Genomic DNA, 21,099 nt, shown 5'->3' on the forward strand with positions numbered 1-21,099 from the left:
GAATAGTTTGTGCCATTTGTGTAGCAGTGAAGGCCATAAATATCAAGCAAAATATAGCTTTTATTACCTTTTTAAATTTGGAAAACATTTTAAAATGTATATATGTGAGGAGGGCTGCATGGTTAAAGTTATAGTGCCATTTACAGTTGCACCATGGTAAATGTGTGGTCTTGTAACACAATAATCAAGTCCATAAGTATTTGGACAGTGGCACAAAACTGTGAGATTAATCCTCCTGGAGAAGGCTGTTCTCAGAAAGTATACAGGCAGGAGACCTGTGAGGGAAGCCACCAAGACACCCAGACAACTTTGAAGGACTTAAAGGGTTCTGTTGCATGAAACATCAATTGTTTTTAAATTATTTTTCTGCTCTTTAGAAAAACATTTAGGGATACCCTCTCCAACAAGTAAATGTGTTAAAGTGCCTTCCATGCCTCTACATCTGGTATAACGAGCAAATTAATTAATTTAACCCCTTAAGCCCTAGAGCAGACCTGGGCAAACTGTGGCCCGGGGGCCACATGCGGCCCTTTGCATGTCTCTGTCCGGCCCTCATGAGGTCTGTGATTATTATTACATAAAGATGTCAAGCTTTTGTGTTGCAAATCATTACAGAAGTTTATTTAGGTATATTTACATGCAGGGGTGGTGGCCAAGTGGTTAATGCGCTTGTTTCAGTTCAGAAGGCTCCGGGTTCAAATCCCACCCCTGCCACATTTCTCCATGTAATGTGGAGTTGCGTCAGGAAGGGCATCCGGCGTAAAACCTGTGCCAATTCAACATGCAGATCCACCTTGGATTTGCTGTGGCGACCCCGAGTGCAAGCAAGGGAGCAGCCAAAGGGACTTACTATTTAGGTATATTTACATATTATTACAATAATAAAAATTACCTATAAAAGCTATTAAATAGGTAATTTTTTGTAAAATTTGTAATAGGAGACAGCCGAGTTATCGATGGTGTGGCTCTCGGACATAATTCAGGTTCCCTATGTGGCCCCTTGTAAAAATTAATTGCCCACCCCTGCCCTAGAGCCTATTTCACCAAAATCACATACCCATACATTATGATTTATTTCTCAGCTTGTACAAGGTCAGAAATGCAAAAGTTTGGATCAGCTAAAAGACAGGTCTGAAATTAAATAATACTTGGAGGAGTAAATGAGTTTTTTTTTTCCCAAAAAATAAATTCCGATTTATGGCTTTATTTGCTTGGTGTTTCAGCTGTGGTTAGTTGATATGTGATTGAAGTGGATTCTTTTGTAGAGGAGACCTCGCTTGACATTTTGATGTATAATAAGTGTATGTTGGTGTCAGCATTGGTTAGTTATGAGTGTACAAATGTTCCAAAACAGGGTAAGTCCCCAAATTTAGGGACTCTAGGGTTTAAGAGGTTAATCCAAAAATGAGTGTGTCCTTAAACTTTGAAAATGAGTTATTTTCCCCTTATTTTGCAGGTATCTGGGAAAAAGCTAGTAAAATTATTGTACATTTCTTGTTGCTTGAATGAGGCACAATTTCCATTTAAGTACAGGTCTTTGATGGATGATGCACCCCTTTGGTTCCACTTGGGTAAGACATCTTGCAATCCTGAAAACATGGCATGATTTTGACAGATGGGGCGATCATTAGACACACCTGGTGCCTTCGTGTAAGATGTGATTTGCGTCCAAGTTTTTAAGGTATTATTAATAAAACTGTAGCTGTAGTTGAATGTTTTCACTAATGTGGGGCTGCTAAGATGATTGAGTTGTTTTCTTGTATGAAAAAGAGCTTGTTTTGTAAGATCCAGCTCCTCATTGGCAGTTGACTAGCAGTGCCTGAGATGTTCAGGTAAGCAGCTAACTTTAGAATCAGTCATCTTAAAACTGACTAAACCTCCACAGGGATACGCTTCGTGCTACCGGAGGTGTCTAATGATGTTGTTGCCTGTTCAGTGGTGAAGTGTGGAGGTTTATTGTGCGTGCTTCTGGTTGCCTCGCCCGGTAAACCAGCTAGGAAGAGGTGGTGTTTGCATTCTAAATCAAATAATTGGGCATTTGAATCAGTTTTTGTCCTAAATTAAAAGATTACCCCTAAAACATCTAAAAAGTAGAGCTTGAGTTGAAAAATGTCACCTAAAAAGTTCACCTTTAAAGGGTGTGATGTTAGAAATTTTAATATAAAGACTCTAGTATTCTGTGTTTTAAAAATTAAAGGGGAAATTCACCGATTAGCAACTTTGGGTCGATTTTTAGAAGTTCTGGAGATCATCTTTCCACTCAGGACAAAAACTAAATTAACCAACACATTGTTGATTTGGAGCACAAACGCTGTGTGCTAACCTGCTAATGAATGTAATAGCATGGGGCAAGCTCAATACACTGAGTAAACTGTTTCGTATTACCCTATTGAAAAGGTGAAAATGTCATTAGACATGCATACTACCAACATGCACACCTCACAAAATGCAAAGAACCTTCTTTAAAATGGCTTATCACACAATTAGCTGCTTAGCTTAGCTTAGCCAGCGTCCCCTGGCACTGCTTGCCATTGACTAATTAATAACCACTACCAATGAGGGATTGTGTCTTTATATTTAGGGGACCATCTCCATGCTACGAGACACTTTTGACATTTTTGTCAGTTTAGTAACAATAAGAAGCAGTTTACAGAGTGTTTTTTTTTCTTGCCCCATCCAGTAACATTATATAGCCAGCAGGTGCTTGTAGTTATCACCAGTGTGGTATTTTAAATCAGGCGACAAGAATCCTCGCTAGGCAAGAATTATTTATTTATTTTTATTGAGAATAATTGAAAAATGATGCACTGTATAGTGGAAAAATAATTCCAAATATCCATTAATTAGTGAATCAGTCATTTCGACACATCTACAGTGCAGATCAGCAGTACTCAGGCTGTGATGATCAGAGGATAGGTGTGTGTGTGTGTGTGTGTGTGCGTGCACGCTGTTGTGCTGAGCTTCACATGTGAGTCAAAAGAACTGTAAAATACTTTCCTTCAAAAACATAACTGGCTATAAAACCAATTTTCACATGAAGAAATAATTCATGGATATATGATTAAATTGTGATTCTGTTGTGTGAACCAGCAGAATTTTGCGCTGCACACTTGTGTGCACCTTCATAAGCATTAAGCATTTAAGTATAAAACTGTAAAAATAATAATAAATTTTTTGGATCATGTATTACATTTTTCTTTCAGATTTTATCTTTGAAGGAGTAGATTTTTAACATGAAAATAGTCCAGCTGAAATTCTTGCTCAAATAAGGTCATTAGTATAGTGGTCATACAGTGCAAACATCATCCAAAATGTGAAACATTTAATGTTATTAATTTTAGGTGATATCTCTCACCTCTGAGAGCTGATTAGCCCATGACAGTGTTTGCCTTCTAAATCAATATTGCACATTTTGTTTAGAGGGATGACCCCCCCCCCCCCCCCCCCCCCAAAAAAAGTCTACAAATAAAACCTCCTTGTAAAATCTCCTTTAAAAGCTGTAATAGTTTGAGGGGGGTCACATGACTTTTCGCAGCACTGAAAGTAGTTTTTTGAGCAACATCGCCGCCGCCTGCACCCTACTGGTACAAACTCAACTTCCCAAGACTCTGATTTAGTGCACGTTGAAAACCCTCTTTCACAAAGGAAAGGGTCTAATTACTACATCCTAATTGCTACATGATGGAACCCCACACGTTGCAGTGTGCTGACGTGTCGGATGCTGCAGCTGCAGTTGGTATTAAAGTTTATGCGACAGCAATGGAGGGTGTCTGGAGCCATTCAGCGCCCACAAAATGCCCGACCTGGACCGTTCCCCATATGTCTAAAAGAGATTGTGTACCAATGAGAAAACGGAGACCTATTTCTTTTGTTTCTGCACAGAAATATACGGCCTCATTTCATGGTCTTAACAACCTCATTTAAACGAGCCTAATGACTCTAACTAATGTCCGGGCTTGGCCGAGAGATTGTGGCTGTTCTCGCCGGCATTGTCCTCTGCGTGCACGTTGTGTACCTCCATTATGAGTGTTGGTCTCTATGGAAAACACAACCTATTTATTGCGTTAGATTAATGCCAAAATGAGGCTCCCCGTGTTACGGTTTTAATGGTATTTTGAAGCACAATCTATTCTGAGGATTGCGGTTTAGTCCGTTTGTTTGTGCTGTGTTGTGTTCATGTAACTGTGCTCTGGCGAAGACTTACAAAAATAAGTTGAATACATCACTTCAGAATTTAAAAATAAAAAAGCATTTCCAGCTCCCTGTGGATATTTCTTTCAGAAGTGCTGTTTTTTGACAGCGGGGGGTGGGGTGGGGGAGTGTGTTGGAAAGGTCACAGAAGTACTAATGTCAAAAATATAATTTCAAACATTCTACAAAAATACGCTCTGGTCCATAAGTACTTGGACAGTCACAGGTTGTTTTTTTTTTTGTCTGTAATTTTGTCTCTGTAAACCACCACAAGCATTTTTGTCATGTTGACGTTTAGCTTTAATTCAGAGGGTTTAATGAAAATGTTGCATTAATCATTTTCGAATTACATCCATATTTTTTATGCACAGTCTCAATTTTCAGAGCTCATAAGTAATTGGACAAATAATCACGTTTGCAGGCAGTTTTCTTCAGGATATGTGAAAGTTTCCAAGTCATTGAAAATGTCTTGGACTTTGTTTCATCAATCACTAAGAAATACAAACCGTATGGTGAATCTGTCTGGAGTAGTTGGTTCTTAAAAACTGAATGACTGTAGAAGAAGAGTGTGGTGAGGGAAGCCACCAAAACACCAGCTTTTGTCTTTTGCACCAGTGTTATAGCTTGACGGTTGAGTTGAACAGACAAGGATTTCCTTAAATAGAAGACATGAAATTTCAGCTACAGTTTGCCAGAAGGTACATGGGGCACTCAAGTATAGGTTTGATCTATTAAATTGTGTGCCACTCCAATATGAAGCTGTTTGACAAGTGATATAAGAGACAAAATTTGTACTATGTGCAGTTTCTCCAAGTAGTGCCACAGAAGCCTGTGATGCCATCAGAGTTGTTTTGGGTGTCTTGGTGGCTTCCCTCACGAGTCTCTTTGAGAAATTCCGACTGCAGACAAACATTACTATAGCTTTTATCCAGTAACACAAAAATGTTTGAGAATAATGGCTTATGGGCACAGATAATTAAGGCACTGTTTAGCAGAATTACAAGAATAGTGTTGGTGTCCAAATACTTATGGACCTGCATATTGGGCGATTTGAATGTGGACTTGCGGCTGGTCCTGGTAAGGCTCTTTATGATGATGACTCCACGGTGTCTGGGCTCCAGCAGAACACGAGCTTCCAGTAAAGATTACAGTGCGAAACCAGCACTTGGCAACTCTGTTATGGATCCATTTAAATAAAGGACTGTGCTTGGCGTCAACACAGATCAATATGTGGATTATCTTCCCGGCGTGGTCCTAACCACCAAAGCAGGCCATTACGCGAAGCTCCGCTGTCAGAGAACGATGTAAAAGTGCATAAACTCTAACGCGTGACAGGAAATCGATGGTTAGTGATTGAAGCTTGACGGCTCAGTAAGCTTTGGGAGGGGAAGATGTTCCTTCGTATTCCTTGTTGTTCTCCGCTTCCGCTCGCAATGCCATCCCGGTCCTACAAGGGATTTAGCAGCTCAACCCTGCAGACTATTTTAGATTAGAGGTTCCTGTCAGCTTGTGCACACGGGGCACCATGTGCAGGTGAAATTGTTTGTACAACGGCAGCGCTTTTAAAGCCCGCCTCCTGTGGCATCATTACCACGTCGAGGTGAAGCGAAGGGAGCTGTCCAGCACAGTGTCCTTTTGAATGCTTATGAAGCAGGTGCAGAAGCTAAACTGAAATAGTTTGTATTAAGCATTTTTTTTTTAATTGTGCTTGCATATGCTTGCAAAATTACACTTTATCCATAATGCATGCACAAGTGCAATTATCATTTATTAAATGTAAATACATAAAGCAGAGGAACAGCCCTGATAACCGTGATTATTGTACTTACCAGCACTTTTCATAATTGTGCATTTTATCAATCATTTGACATGTGATGTTTCAACTGAAATGAGTGAAAGAAAGCAAACACCTCGTTAATAAGACTGACTTTTATCTGCATTCGTGTGCCAGTTTTAGCTGCAAAAATAATTATCAAACTCATAAATATTGTTATTTTTATTAAATCAGAAGATTCCTGAGCTTTCACAAAACAAATAAATAACCTCAATTATCTCAATAAAGGGAATAAATGTTGAATTTTTAGTTCCCCCGCCACTTCTTGTCATAAATTTAATTTGTCTGTATAAAGTATTCCAGAATGTTGGACAATGAAGCCTTTTGGCACCATCCCCAGCTGCGCATTCTATTTTTTTTAATTACAGTTTAACTTTGCTTTTTGTTTGTGTGTTTTGTCTCAGGTTTTGAAGTCTCATGGGTACTTCAGAGCAATGTTTTGAAATGTGTTTCAAAATCTTTTCATTCCAGCAGTTATTTTCAGAAATGACAAAAAATTTTGGCACCATCCACAGCTGCATGTTTTACCTATTCTTTAATTTTAGGTTTACTTTCCGTTCTGTTGTCCATGTGCAGGGCACCATGTTTGTCTCCGCAGTTGCTAGCATAATGCCACTCGTTTGCTGATGCTACGGTGAGGGGCGGAGCAGATATGGCCATTACATAGGCAAAACAAAGTTGCTTTTAGGATTGATCTAGTGTGTGAAGGGTCACCACAAATGAATCACTTCATTTTCATTATGGTTTTTTTTTTAGTTTGGTCAGTTTCAAGATGTTTGGATTTATTGTTTTTGAGTTATTGTCTACACAAGCTGACTGGGGTGGGCTGTCTTTTCTACTCCTCTACATTTTTGTCCAAGCCGACGCTATTATCAGAGCAGCAGGGAAGTGAGTCATTCATCTGCAAGCGAGTGAAAAATGGCTCCAAACAGGGAAAAAAAACTCCATAATCCAAAAGCAAAGAGATATTTTTCCAAGTTCATGGCTGTTTCTCAACTTCTTGAAGAGTTTTGTGTCCCCCAGCATGTGTTTCTTACCCCAAACCGTGCACTGTGTGAATTCCCCCTGTGTTCAGAGCCGCACTGACCACTTCATCGCGTGGGATAAAACCAGCCTTTCAGTTGCCTCTCAAACTGAAATCTCAAAGGCTGGAAAAACCACCACATGTTCCACATTTGGTGCTTGTGCACTTTAACACCTGGACTGCTCTTCTTGAAGCCTGATAAAGTCTCTCTCTGAGCTCATATCTCTGCATAAGTCATGAAATGGATGTTTGTTTTTCTTTTTTTTTCTTTTCGCTCCAGTGTACAAACAAGATGTATAAGTGTGCAAACTGTCAGCCAACTGATGGCACCGTAATACCGGCTCTGCTGCTTTTCAATAAGTACTATTTTTAGGAGTCCCGTGAAAGGTGATCGGCACTCTGTAACCAGCCGGCGACTGCAGCTGATGAATTTTTGTCATTGCCCTCTGACAATGTTGCAGCTCGGTGCCGATAATTTGACATAAATGCTTCAAACGCCGGCCGTGGTTGTCCCCGTGTTTTCACTTTTGTTCACACTTGGAGTTTGATGACGGCTTTGCCTTCTAGGTGCTTATGTGAAGTAACACTGCAGAATGCTGTGCACGGTGGAGGAGGTTTATACAAAACTAATGTTGCTTATACCATCTGGCTTTAGCTGGTATTTTGGGCAGTTTATCAGACGAGAGTGAGTGTTGGCCGGAAACCTGACTGTTGAATATTCTTAGTCTCTTGACCACCGGCTGCTTGTTTGCGTGCCATATGTCTCTGTAGCCAGCCAACAAGTCAATAACGGGCTCTCTGGAATAGCTGCATCCATCCCGTTGTCTGTTTTTGTCAGGTTTGTATTCTGGCAACGTTAAGCTCTATACGTATTTGGACAGTGGCACAATCTCAGTCATTTTTGGCTCTATGTACCACCACAGCAGTGTTGAAATGAAACGATCTTTATTTCTTAAAATATTTCATTCACCAATTTGGAATTCTGGAATTTTTTTTCTTTACAAATTCTCTCCAGCTTTCTTTCAGCAAGTTGGGATGGGTACTGGATCAAGTAGGGGATTGGCTGGGGTGAAATACAGTGGGGACCTTGTGTGCCCCATGGCCGCTGTGGTAACCATGAAGACCCAACAGCAACCCCAAACACGAGACGGCTAACTGGGCTCTGGGGAAACGAGAAGTCCTCAACGGCAGATCAGGCGGAGGAGGTGATGGGTTGTAACCCAACGGCTGTGAAGGCAGATGAAGGCTGCAGCAGGTCCTCAGACCCCAGTCGTGTGGAATTACCCAGTCGTTGGACCAGGATAAGGATCTGTCAAGGGCCGTGTGTTTGTTGGTGTATGACGACATTCCCACATTAAACAAACCCAACCACAGGCATCTCTAGATCAATCCTGGAGGTGTATTGCCTCCGTGTCCACCATCCCTTCCGGGAATCGATAATGAGACTTTCTTCCTCACCACTGAGGGATTTACACAATCACGACATGAACATTTCAAAATTCCAAAATATGTCTTAGACTTCACTGGCGTCAATGAATAAGAAATGTCAGAGTATTGAGGTTGAGATGGTTTGGATGTGTGCAGAGGAGAGAGACTGGTTATATAGAGAGAAAGATGCTGATGGAGCTTCACCATGTGGCTGGTGTGATAGAAGAAGATACAGAGTATTAATTTTATAATTACTAAAATTAGAAATGACTAATTTCATTAATCCAAGAAATTGTCTTATTCTATTGATTATTTTCAGATTCATTGATTCTTCTTTGGTTATGTTGCCAGTAATGTAATCCAAAGTTATTACAGCCCCAGAGAAGATCACCCACACTTCTCATTTTGCCCGAACTTCCAGCAAATGTCTTGAGCTACATGGTCATGTTTAGATTTCAGAAGCAGCTACTTTAAAAGCTAGTAGACAGCTAGACAGACGGCACATATCAGAAGGTCGAGACCTGTTGGAGACCTGTGTCTTTCACTGTCCCACCCAGTGGCGATTGAGGGCAACACGGTCCATGACACGATCCTCTGGGAGGCATAAGGACATCTACACAGCTCACATATCCAAGCCTTCTCCCACAGCCTCTATGTCCACCAGATAAAACGTGTGTAGCTGCTTTTTGTAGCTCAGCCTTAGTGTCTGCAAAAAAAAAAAGATGGGGTTAGGTTTGGAAGGCAAACGTTGCAACCTCTACGGACTCATGGGATATTAGGCGGGATTTCCAGTCTTGCCTTTCCACTCAAGCTTGTCGGCCTCGCAACCGCGATCACGCCTCCGTTTTCCCCCGTCTCTTTTTCTGTTGAATGTGTGCATGGAGCCAGGGGTTCACTGAGCTGTCGGAGTGTCTTAGCTGGAATTTGAGTGGATGTGAAGTCTGTTCCTCTTCAGTTGTTTGGCCCGGGGCATCAAATAATGGAGTCTTCATCCGTAGCCCTTGTGTTGTGCATCAGTAGCATATATACCCACCAGGCACTGGTGTTGTGTGTTTTCATTATATTTGGCCATCTTGCTGCTTGAGGGTCAGCATTAAGTGTTTGCATCTGGAAAGGCCCGCTTCGATCAGGTTTTGAATTTTTAGCTTTGCATGACCTGTCATGAATAGGCATCTACCACAAACCTCTGGCATTTTTCATCTGAAATATGATGCTGGCTCTAATGCAAATAGAACTGTAGATTACAAACGGAACCAAACAGTCGGGATATTTATACGACGCTCTGGTGCACAGTTGGGGGCAGTTTCAGGCTGTATAAGAAACCAAGAAAGTGGCTGTTACGGCATTAAGAGGAGAAAAGAAAGCATTTGTTCGAGGAATCTGTAAGCAGGTGATGCACCATTTGTGGTGTAGTGACCCTCGGCCTGTAATTGCAAATGAAGGCGCGGTCCTGGTACATGACTCAGGATTGTTCTACTCTCTCTTTGCGCATCAGCTGCTATGAGTAGTTGTGTAAAGCTGATCATCCTGCCAGGATGTTTGACATTTCTGGTGATTACAAGGCTGAACATCCTCAGGTGGTTGGTGATGCTGTTCTCTTGGCATTACAAGCAATAATTTGCTTCCATTTGGAAGATTGGTATCATCCCAACAGACTGGAAGAACTGACTTGCAACAAATACCCAGCTGTTATATTTCTGTCTGTGCCAGGAAAGGTACTTCCAAAGGTAATTCTCAGTATAATTCAGTGCTACCTGCTTTCTGCTCAGCTACCAGAGCAATCTGATTTCACACTTAAGCTGTGCGCTTGAGAAGCTAAGCAAAAAGTTAGTGTCTGGGGTTGCATTTGTCCCACATCGTGGTTAGACAAGATCCAGGCTTTTAGTGAGCAGTGTTTCTGTAGGTGACATTCATTTCTCTGGGAACTATGTCTACAAAGACTTTATGGACTCTAGAGGTTACTGGACTGTGTGTCAGTGCAAGAGAACAAAAACCCAAGTCTTTGGGGATCTGGTGTCTTACTGGGGTGTGTGAAAAAAGCTAATAAATGGTCAAAAGCAAACTTAAGTAATGTCACACAGAATAGATGTGCATAATATTTGAGAATTATACAAAAAAAATGGAGGTTTGTAGGTTGATACTTTGTATTGAGTTTGAATACGTCGCCCACATTTCTTTGCATTTTACAACAATAATTGAATAATAATAGATGATGTGAGAGTTGATGCTACATCAACTTGAGTTTTTATGATTGACTAGACATTTGAACTTGTGTAGTGTATTTTTGAGACAGTTGTACGTTGGCGTTAATAGCATTACTTTCGTCCTGGAACTTTGTGAAACTCAAGTCCATGTTATAGGTTGGTAATACGTATATTATCATATTGTTCGAGTTGAACCCATTTTACCAGAGTTATGGCCCTTGATTATTTTACCAGAGTTATGGCCCTTGATTAATAAATCGAGACTCAGTTTCATGAGTGGGTGACTGCATTCTAAAATCAACTCCTACCATATTTAGGATGAATTTCTTGAAAATTGGTACAAGTACTGGAAATGTCAGAAAGTAGCAAGCACTTGTAACAAGCAGCATTTGCCAGCAGGGGATATTTTTTGTCTTTTTTGTTTGTTTCAGCTTAAAACTTGACTAATCATGCTAAAGCCTTCTTCTCACTTTCACCGATATGCATCCGTGAATGCCACAGTTTGAAATATTTTGCAACTCAGATCTGGTACCATGTGTCACTGCATCCAGCACACCATAGAACCTAGTTGCGTCATGCATGGCAACCACAGAGGCAGACATCCGAGCATCTTCCATACCTCGGAAAGCTTTGGATGGTCTAATAGGGTCTGTTAAGTACCCCTTTTAATGGCAGTGGGACATCCAAGATGATTGAATATTACTTATTTCTGTCACAAACTTTGACATACTTTGTAAGTTGCAAACTGTTATAAAAAAAAGTAATCCTTTGCATTTCATGGAGACTGCAGCTTTTTGTACATGCCACGATATCACCATTGGGGTTCTTTTTTTCTTCTTCGGATAGTTGTGTTCAGGTTACACAGCTGTTGTTTTTGCACAGGTCACGTGGGACATGTCTGGAGACTTAAATTATCATAACACACGCTCGATCACGTTCTTCGTCAACAGTCATCTTCACACACCCGTAGACCGTGGCATTCCATGATGCCTTATCCAAGACAGTCCAAGTGGGGTGACAGAGAATTACATCATCCTCAGAGGAGAAACCAATTTAGGATGAGGTTTTCGACTCATAATATAACGCCATTATAATTATACGAGTAAATCCTAAAGTAACAGTTTCATGACACTTATGTTGATTTGTCGCTTTGCAGCATTCGCACCGAACCCTCCCTCTACGGCATCACACTGTTCGCCACGCTGCAGCGCCACTGGATTTTAAAATGGCTGCCAAAACAAAACCAAAAAAAAGGCTAAATAGTGTCTTTGTTTAGTGGTGAGATTCTTCGCTATGTTCCAGTCGAACAGATTGGACACAACCGCTCCACGTCTGGGCTTCTACATTCACCGCCATTATAATGGAAGCCCCGAACAAATCCACTTCACATTTAGGTGTCAGCGCAGCGTCATGAAAAGGACATACCTCTGTACAGTAAGTGGAATAATCTCCCAAAGAAAATCAGCCTGTCGCTTGCACGCTTTGTGCGCCCCTTGACATCTCCGGTCAGTTGCAGACCACCTTCGGTTTGGAGTTTTGCACAGAGTAAAGGGAGGAGGGGTGGGGATTATTAATTTTTCTTCTTGTTGTTCCTCCATCTCGATTTTTAGAGAGGATGAAAATGATGTGTTGAAGGCAGTGATACAAGATGACGTGATGGATGGTTTTATTGCGCGCTGAGTTTCAGTCATTCACTCCCTCCTTAACTGCCATTGTTTCTTTTCCTCCCAGAGAAGCCATTACTTCTATCCCCCTGTGCATTTCATCCAAACTCGCTGTATGTGTCCCTGCCTGGCCAAAGGGAAGAAAAAGTCATTCTGTCAGCATTGGCTTTCATTTCCTCGGCCTGCATGTCCTGTTGTTTTTTATTTTTTCTGATTGCCTCATGCTGTGGCGTTACACTGTTATTGTTGTACTGTTGCACGCAGTATTACACGTTATCGAACTTTTGATTATGATTAAACTTGTGTACACGCATCTCTCTCCAGAGATGGCTGTCTTATTGCGGAGACACGTTTTCTCTCAATGCATTTAAATGAAGTCGTAATGGCAGCTTCATGCTAGAAATCCCAGAGCATTCTTTCTGTCCGTCTGTTCGAAATGGGCGAGCTGATGAATGCATCAGGAAAACAAGCGCGCATTAATAGGACCTGCCTGATTACGATGCCCGCTGAGTGATGTGGCGCAATGGTGAACCCCCATCACCTGCGGTTTGTTGTTTTCATCTTCTGTGCCACCACACTGGACCTTTTAAAACGTGGAACATAATGGTGTCACGATGACCTGCACCGTGCACGTTTCAATCTCATCGTCTCTGGCTGTTGCACTAATGACGTTTGACAGAATTAGCTATTTGGCCTGCTATTGCTGAGGCTTTACTCTCACTGCACCTCTTGCTTTTTCCCCACCTAGACCTGTTATTAAATCTGGTAACAGTTAGTTGATTTGATCAGTGTGTGGTGTAATTTTGTTTACTCCAGTGGAACCTGGGAGTTATAGACCTACTCATTCCTCCCTCTCCCCCGTTGACTGTTTCTCCCCAAGTTGAGCAGTAAAGTAATTTCTCTGGGGAAAGTAAAGCCATCTCATCTAAAAATCATTGGAGCTCATGCCTTTCAGGCTGTTGCACTGAAACTTCATTGATTCTGCAGGAACTTAAAAAAAAAAAAGCTACAGTGCCATTATTTTGGTAGACTTTTGGACAAAGACTCATGACTTTGGTGGCCACTAGACCTCAGTGAAAGAAACCAACTCATTTCAAGCTTCTGTAACTTCAACTGCTCCTGCTTTTAATTTCCAACATGCGTGCAAGATTATTGTGATGTGAAAAGGTTATTCCCTGGAAAAATCCCAAAAATGTCCAGCAGGGGGCAGACAGGTAAAATACATGTTAAATTATTGTGGCGTAATGGGCTATAGTTGATCCCAAGGGTTTGGTACATGTGACCTGCATATTAAATGCATCATTGAATGAAATGCAGATTTGTTGCCATGCTGACTTGTTCTTAACGTGATATTCGTCTAAATCTCGATAACTTACTTGCAGGGAAATGCCTTTGTTGCTTTGCGTTTGGCTTGTTGCAGCCTGGTGAAGGCTCGACACACATCTGCATCCAAGCATGGAAAGGATCACTCTGAAATATTAAAGATTTGAGGACATAGTGTTTGCCGTACCTTCCCTGTGGCATCCTGAACAGGTGTGTCCGAGTTGGCTCGGAATCCGCACTGAACGCCAGGAGGGAAAAAAATGGCATTTTCCCACCCACCAACTTGAATGCAGATTCGTACAATGGTCTGATTCACAACTAAAAACGGATTCAAATTGTGACTGTTGTGATCTGTTGCACCTCTGTTAAATAAGCAAAACAAGCATGCTTCTTGTATGAGTTAGTACGTCAGAGTTTGATGAGTTTATTCATATTATAGTCTTTTAATTTGGAGACTTGTGAGATATTGGCATTTATAAGCACCATAGCACCGTAACCACCTGGTGATTTAGCACTATTAACTACGTCTTCCGCCACCTTTTGTGCTTTATTACTTAAAAAAATTATACAACATTTAAAACAGTTGGTTTGACCCTTAAATGCTACACACTTAATCACTTGTGTTTCTTTTTTGCTTGCAGAGACCCTGAAGTTTATGTTGATGCCAAGCATCAATGCATTGAAGGAAAACATCTGCCGAGATATCCGAAACATTCCTCAGGACACTTTCCCCAAAGCGTTTGCAGGCCGTAATTGGCCAGTGTGGGGCCTACATTGAACATGTTGTCTAAGAGACTGACAAAAAGCAGGGCCAATATTGACATTGGTATGAAAAAGTTCAACCTTTCAGCTTTCTATCCAGCCATAAATTCATTTCCTAGACATATGCTTTGACCATTTTCTTTGCTGATAAAATGTTGCATATTTTGAGACACCCAACGTAATCAGTTCACATTAGTATTTGTGCATCCACCAGCAAACATTGAAATATGTTAGTTACCTTTGTTAAATGTAAATATTTTTCTTTTCTACTGTACGACTCTTGTTGCTGCAACAAGTGATTTTCCCCGCTGTGGGATCAATACAGTTAATCTTATCTTCTTGTTTCTGAGTTGTCATGTTTGAAAACTCGAGGAGACAAACTCCTTTGTCTGTCAGTTCATTGACTCACAGCATCTACAGGCTACATGCCAAGGCCTTTGCTATAGCCTAGGAATAGACCCCCCCCCCCCCGCCCAATTTTTACTGTTTGGTTGCTTGAAATTGCTTCTAAGTATTTTCTAGAATATAGGTTGCACTGGAGTATAAGCCACACCCATCAAAAAATGCCTAATAATAGGTATTACAATTTTTATTGTTAATAACAAACGTTTTTTTGTACAAGTCTCATTGGATTCACAGTACCTCCGAAACTCTTTTTGTTCCATCAGTTTTTTTTATTCTTAAATGTAGAAGATGCCGTGTAATTATGTCACAGGGAACCACCTTTTCTCCACATCCACTTGTAGTTTTAGTCATAGTTTAACCCGAAACCTCACCGTGAAGTTTACTCGGAGATGCTTAACTACAATCTTTTTTCACTGTATAGATTTCTTAGGTTAAGTACACTGGCACCGGTATAGGGTCGAGTAAACTCCTGTATGTTCATGTATGTTCAGCTTTTCCGGCGAACACAATGCCCTCGTCTGTGTTATTGTGGGATTAACTGAGTGCAATAACTCGTATAGACGAGCACTGGTGCAGATAGAAATCAAAGGCAAACACAAAGCTGAGAGCAAATAGTTTTGTTTATTTGGATGTGCATTTTGTGGATGACTCAAAGCAATCAAAGCCCAGAGCCCCGGATCACCACGAGGCCTCTCCTGTATATACCCACAGCAGATGGTGGCCGGTGGCAAGTGGCTCTGGTAGGCACAATAACGCTGCCTGCTGCTGCTCAATGGTAGAACACACATAGTGACAGATGTCAGCTTTTGCCACGTCTGGGGGGGAGGAGAAAAAAAACTGATACGCCAGTCAGAATTAGGCTCCTGTCTCCACACGAACAGGATACAGGAAGACAAGCACACATATATTATGGCCCGAAGCATTTAGATTTTATCTTTATTTCCCCCTAAATGCTGCTTCTGTCATGTCTGCCACATTCGGTATCAAAGGATTTACGACAGGAGCAGGATCCGTCCTTGTTTTGCAGGGTGACTGTGCAAGAGCAGGCAGGTAGACGACTGTTCCAGAACAGCACTGGAGCACAGCGGGTTGTATTTTATTTATTGGTAGTTTTTGAATGCATGCACAAAGAAATAGCGCTATAGTTTTTTTCTGATGCTTTTGCATTTCACATAAGCATCTGCAGGCTTCAAATTCAAATCAGACAAGCTTTACCAATACGATACTTGGGGTCTTGACACGACTGGTGAAATAATATGTAGCCGGACATTTCTTACACCCTTACAGGAGGCCGTTATTTAAGGATGAAGGCAGCAAATGTTGTACGTGCTGGTTGTTCTGCATTTCTCTCTGAAAATCTGAGTAAATGGGTTGTTCCAGGCATTGTTCAGAATAACAGCGTACTTTAATTGAAAAAGTTGATCAGCATATAAAAGGTGCAGAAAATTATAGACCACTCAACTAAAATGATCTCAAATGCTTTAAAATGGCAACAAAGCCAGAAAAATGTGGAAAAAAAAAAAAAGTAAAACCACCATTCAAATGGATCGAAGAAGAGCCAGAATGGCAAAGACTCAGCCAATAATCAACTCCAGGGTATTCAAAGAAGATCTAAAGCAGGGATGGGCAACTTGTTCCAGAAAGGGTCAAGAGGGTGCAGGTTTTCTTTGCAGCCACTGATTCCACCAGGTGATTTCACTGATGAACTGATTCCATCTGCTCAAAGTGATATTAATCAGTGAAATCACCTGGTGGAATCAGTGGCTGCAAAGGAAACCTGCACCCTCTTGACCCTTTCTGGAACAAGTTGCCCACCCCTAGTCTAAAGTTACGTGTGAGTACTGTAACCATTAGAAGACACCTATGTGAAGCCAAGCTGTGGACACAAAGTCCCACTGTTGAAAAAATGATGTGCGCTAAAGAGGTTACAACTTGCTAAAGAATACATTGACTGGCCTAAAGAGAAATTGTGCAACATTTTGTGGATTGATGAAAGCAAGTTTGTTCTTTTTGGGTCTAGGGGCCCAGACACTTTGTCGGACGACCCCAAAAACTGTGAAGACAGTGAAGCCTGGTGGAACAAGCATCATGATATGGGGATGTTTCTCACACTATGGTGTTGGACCTGTTCATCACATACCAGGGATCAGGGATTAGTTTGAATACATCAAAATACTTGAAGAGGTCATGTTACCTTATGCTGAAGAGGAAGTGACCTTGATTGGGTGTTTCAACAAGACAACAACCTCAAACACCAGCAAGTGAGCAGCATCTTGGTTTCAGACCAACAATATTAATGTTCTGGAGTGGCCAGCCCAATCCCAGGACCTTAATCCAATAGAAAACTTGTGGAGTGACATCAAAAATGCTGTTTGAGGGCAAACCAAGAAATTCAGAGGAATTGTGGGATGTAGTCCAATAGTCCTGTGCCAGAATAACTGTTCACAGGTGCCAGAAGTTGGTCGACTCCATACAACACAGATGTGAAGCAGGTCTCAAAAACAGTGTTTATACAACTAAATATCAGTTCAGTGATTCACAGGAAAGATAAACCTTAAAGCATTTTTCCAGTTTATACAGTAAATGTTTGAGTTTGTAGAGAAAAATGCAGGCGCTGTTAATTTTGTTTTTGAACAGCCTAATATTACTTTTTCTTCACGTTCTGTAACGTAAGAAATTTGATACATTTTTTTTATTTGGAATAGAATGTTCAGTGTTCAGAATGCAATTGGGAGTATCGAAATAAAAGCTATTGTAAGAATTTTGAGCTTTTTTTTTTTAACACTGCGATTATTTCGAACACAACTGTAACAGCAATCGATGGTACAGGTTAAATTCATCAATAAAAATGTGTGTTTAAATTTAGAGGGATGCCACCTGTGTTGGTGCACAGAAAAGTGCCAGCACATTGGAAAAATATACATTTTTAACTTTTAAAGAAGCCAGAGTAGATGGAGTGCATGTTTGTGTGCAAGTGCACAAAAAACCCTATTAAATGCACGTCTCTTGCCTTCATATAGCTTGACGTGCACATGCGTGCACCACAGTCCATCTTGTACTTGCAGTATGTGGTCCATATGCGCAAACACCACATATGCAGCCTTCAGCATAACCTCGGACAGATGAACAGCAAACGGAACAGCTTGGCACAACTTGGAATTATTTATCCCGCCCTCCTTCTCTTCTCCAGCGTTTTTTTTTTTTTTGGCAAGTCAGAGGAAACCATCTGCTGCCCGGTGATAATGGCTAACCAGGGAGGTGTGGAACTGGAAGAAGGTCGAGCAAACAAAAATTGAGAGGAAAACGGCAGGCGCTGTCCCGGAACCTCCAGTATCTCTGCTGCCTGCGTGCAGCAAACCTGCCGTCTTCATGAACATCCCACCTGAAACTTACTGGCTTGTGTGTGTGTGTGTGTGTGCGCATACGTGCATGTGCACGTACAGTGTGTGCATGCATGCTCGGATTCCACGTGTTAATTTTGCTATGTGTACATTTCCTGTCTAGCCTTGATCATTTTCATGACAGGTTTGTTCCTGAGATGAGCTGATAACGCTGTCAGCGTGTTGGTGCTGACTAAGAACTTCCTGGCGCTCTAAAAATGTGACAGATGGATTGCCTTTCAGCTGAAAATATTTTTATTTTCTTCTGGTTTTCGGCTAAACTGACAGGAGTAATTAATGAGATTGTGAATATTAGATGCAGTGCTAAAAGAAAGTCAAATTAATTAATTAATTAATTAATTAATTAATTAATTAGTTGCCTGCAACAGTCAGATATCAGCAGCAAACAGTTTAAAAAGAAACCGTCAGGATGTTTGGAGTGTAAACTTTCAGCTTTAATTCAAGGGGTTTAACAAAAATATAATAACCATTTAGTAATTACAACTGTTTTTATGCATAGTGTCTCTATTGTCACATTCTGTATGTACCATGCGAGGGTGAGACTAGTGAAGGAAGCCACCAAGACACCCGTAACAACTCTGAAGGAGTTACAGGATTTTTGCAACACCAGTCAGTCACACAAAAATTGCACCATGCACAGGTTTTTCCAATGACAAAGCCTGCAACTTCAGAGTTGTCATGAATACCTTGGTGGCTTCCCTCACTAGTCTCCTTTTACTACCTCCAGACAGCTTTACCATAGAGTGTTATACCGTTTATTTTTTTTAGTGTGTCTAATTACTTACCATCTTTGAAGATAGAGCAACTAGTATTTGGACTAATCTGTCCAAATACCTGTGGTCCTGACTGTGGATGTGAAGGGGAAACAAAAAAGTATGGCCGGAGAGGCGTACAGTCAAAGTGCTCATTAAAACAAATACTGGGCAATAAAAAACAGCTCCATTCTTCCAGGCTGCTCCGAACTTTCCCTGGTTGGGTCTCGGGCTCTCGGGTGGAATGGAGCGCTCGGGCTTTCTCAGAGTAAACCATTTGCGTTTTCTCTGGTCTGAAGCAGACAAGTTGAGGAGCTGGACAAAAAAAAGTAAAGAGACTAGACAGGCTGTCTCCCCTGAACCCAGCTTCATTCTCATTCCATCATGCTGCTTTCTCCTCTGTCTGGAGATGTTTTCCTTAACTTTTTTTTTTCGATCCCAGCACCTACAAACTCTACTTTCAGTATTGATTTGTCCAACGTGTGACACTCAGTGAAGTCATCTCTTACTGTGAAATTGTGTATCTTGATGCAGATGTGATGCGGGTATGTTATGCCCCCGTAATTTGTACATTGGAGGATCTGCGATAAATCCATCGGCAGACGCGGAGGGAAATGATCCTGAAACGGGTTTGAGCAGATATGTTGACGGTCTGTGGTTGTGTGGAATTGTTTGGATTGCGGTCGGGCTTTGCTGCGTCGGCAAGCCTCTTGGAGGGCCCGATGGCACGTGTGATAAGTGGGCGCAGTGTCATGAGGGGAGAGTGGAATTGAGAGATGGGAGGATCAGCCGGAAGGCCGCAGAGGTCTCGGTGACCCGGGTTGTTTCTTCTATTAACTCTGGAGGCCGGCTGGGGTGAGCGAAAGAATCAAGCTCACCTCTGCCCTCTCCACGCCCGCGTCTTCCAGCGAGGCATCCAAACTGCAGATATGGAGAAGCGAATATTGCCGAAGGGGTCCGGCGGTGATTGACCCCGTGTGTTTTTTCATCATCCTGAGCTTGCCTGATAACGTTTCTTAACTCCACCACCGGAGCACAGATATTGGAGCTGTGGGAGCGAGGAAAAGCTCGGCGAGCTATTAGTTTGGTCTTAGTTTTATCTCCGCACATGCTGCCACATAATGTTTGTTTGCTTGTTTTGTAAATTGTATATCCACCCCCCACCACCACCAAATCACCACATCACAAGGAATTTTTTTCTCCATTTCCTCAATTAATCTTTTTTCTTTTGAAACTTGGTTCGCATAACTCAAAACAATGTTGAATTTGTCACAAAATTAAAGGGCCAGTTCAACATTTTTCAACCTAGGCTAAATTCTTAGATGTTTACAGCCTTATCTTCTCACTTGACTCAATTTTTTTTTTAAATTGGTGCAGTGTTTATTTGGAACGTAAACACTGTCACGGGTTAATTGGCGATAATGTCATGACAATGGGGAAAGCTAAAGACACTGATTAATCCACTTTTCATTGAACAGGTGAAAATTTCATCAGTAGGGTTGGAATTTGGATTCTTTTAATGATTAATCTGCTAATTATGTTCACAATTAATCATCCATAAAATTTCAGAATTTTTTTTCTTTCCCTGACACAGCTCTCTCCCCCCCAAAAAAGTCAATTTGTCACAGAGGAGCGAAGAAACAAATACACAAACCAGACAATATTCATATTTAGAAAGCTGAAATTTGAGAATTAGGACATAAAAAGACTCTCCATGATTTGTTGATGGTCACAATAATTAATTAATTTAATGGCAATTAATAATAAATTAATTGTCACAGCTCTCCTCATTAGCAGTGTGTGTAGTAACATGGACAGGATCCCTATGATGGTATGTTTATCTCACAAAATGTAAAACATTTTAAAATGACCGATTAAACAATTAGCTGCTTGCTGTAGACTCCACTCCACTGGGTGGCGCTGCTCTCCACTTAGACATTACAAGTTGATTGCCGATGAGGGGTTTGTACTGTAATATTTTGTTCTAAATCAGTGTTGCACCAACTTTATTTCGTGTTTGCCTCAAAGGAAAAGATTAATCCCCCAAACAATCTAGAATCGAACCTCGGTTGAAAAATTTCAAACTTCCCCCTTCAGGCGTAAAAAAAAAA

The 21,099-nt window shown here is 41.2% G+C and overlaps 1 protein-coding gene and 1 long non-coding RNA gene across 4 annotated transcripts in view; one reads left to right on the forward strand and one right to left on the reverse strand.

Moving 5' to 3' along the window:
• LOC117503606 (kelch-like protein 29) overlaps positions 1–21,099 on the forward strand; it is a 301,998-nt gene that overhangs the window by 142,457 nt on the left and 138,442 nt on the right. The window lies entirely within an intron of this gene.
• LOC117503608 lies at positions 15,441–20,068 on the reverse strand. The gene is made up of 2 exons (XR_004558590.1): positions 19,867–20,068; positions 15,441–15,650 (listed from the first exon to the last, which is right to left on the reverse strand). It is a non-coding gene; the product is annotated as an uncharacterized LOC117503608 (long non-coding RNA).

This window comes from Thalassophryne amazonica, chromosome 21 (genome assembly GCF_902500255.1).
Source record: "Thalassophryne amazonica chromosome 21, fThaAma1.1, whole genome shotgun sequence".
Lineage (NCBI taxonomy): Eukaryota > Metazoa > Chordata > Actinopteri > Batrachoidiformes > Batrachoididae > Thalassophryne > Thalassophryne amazonica.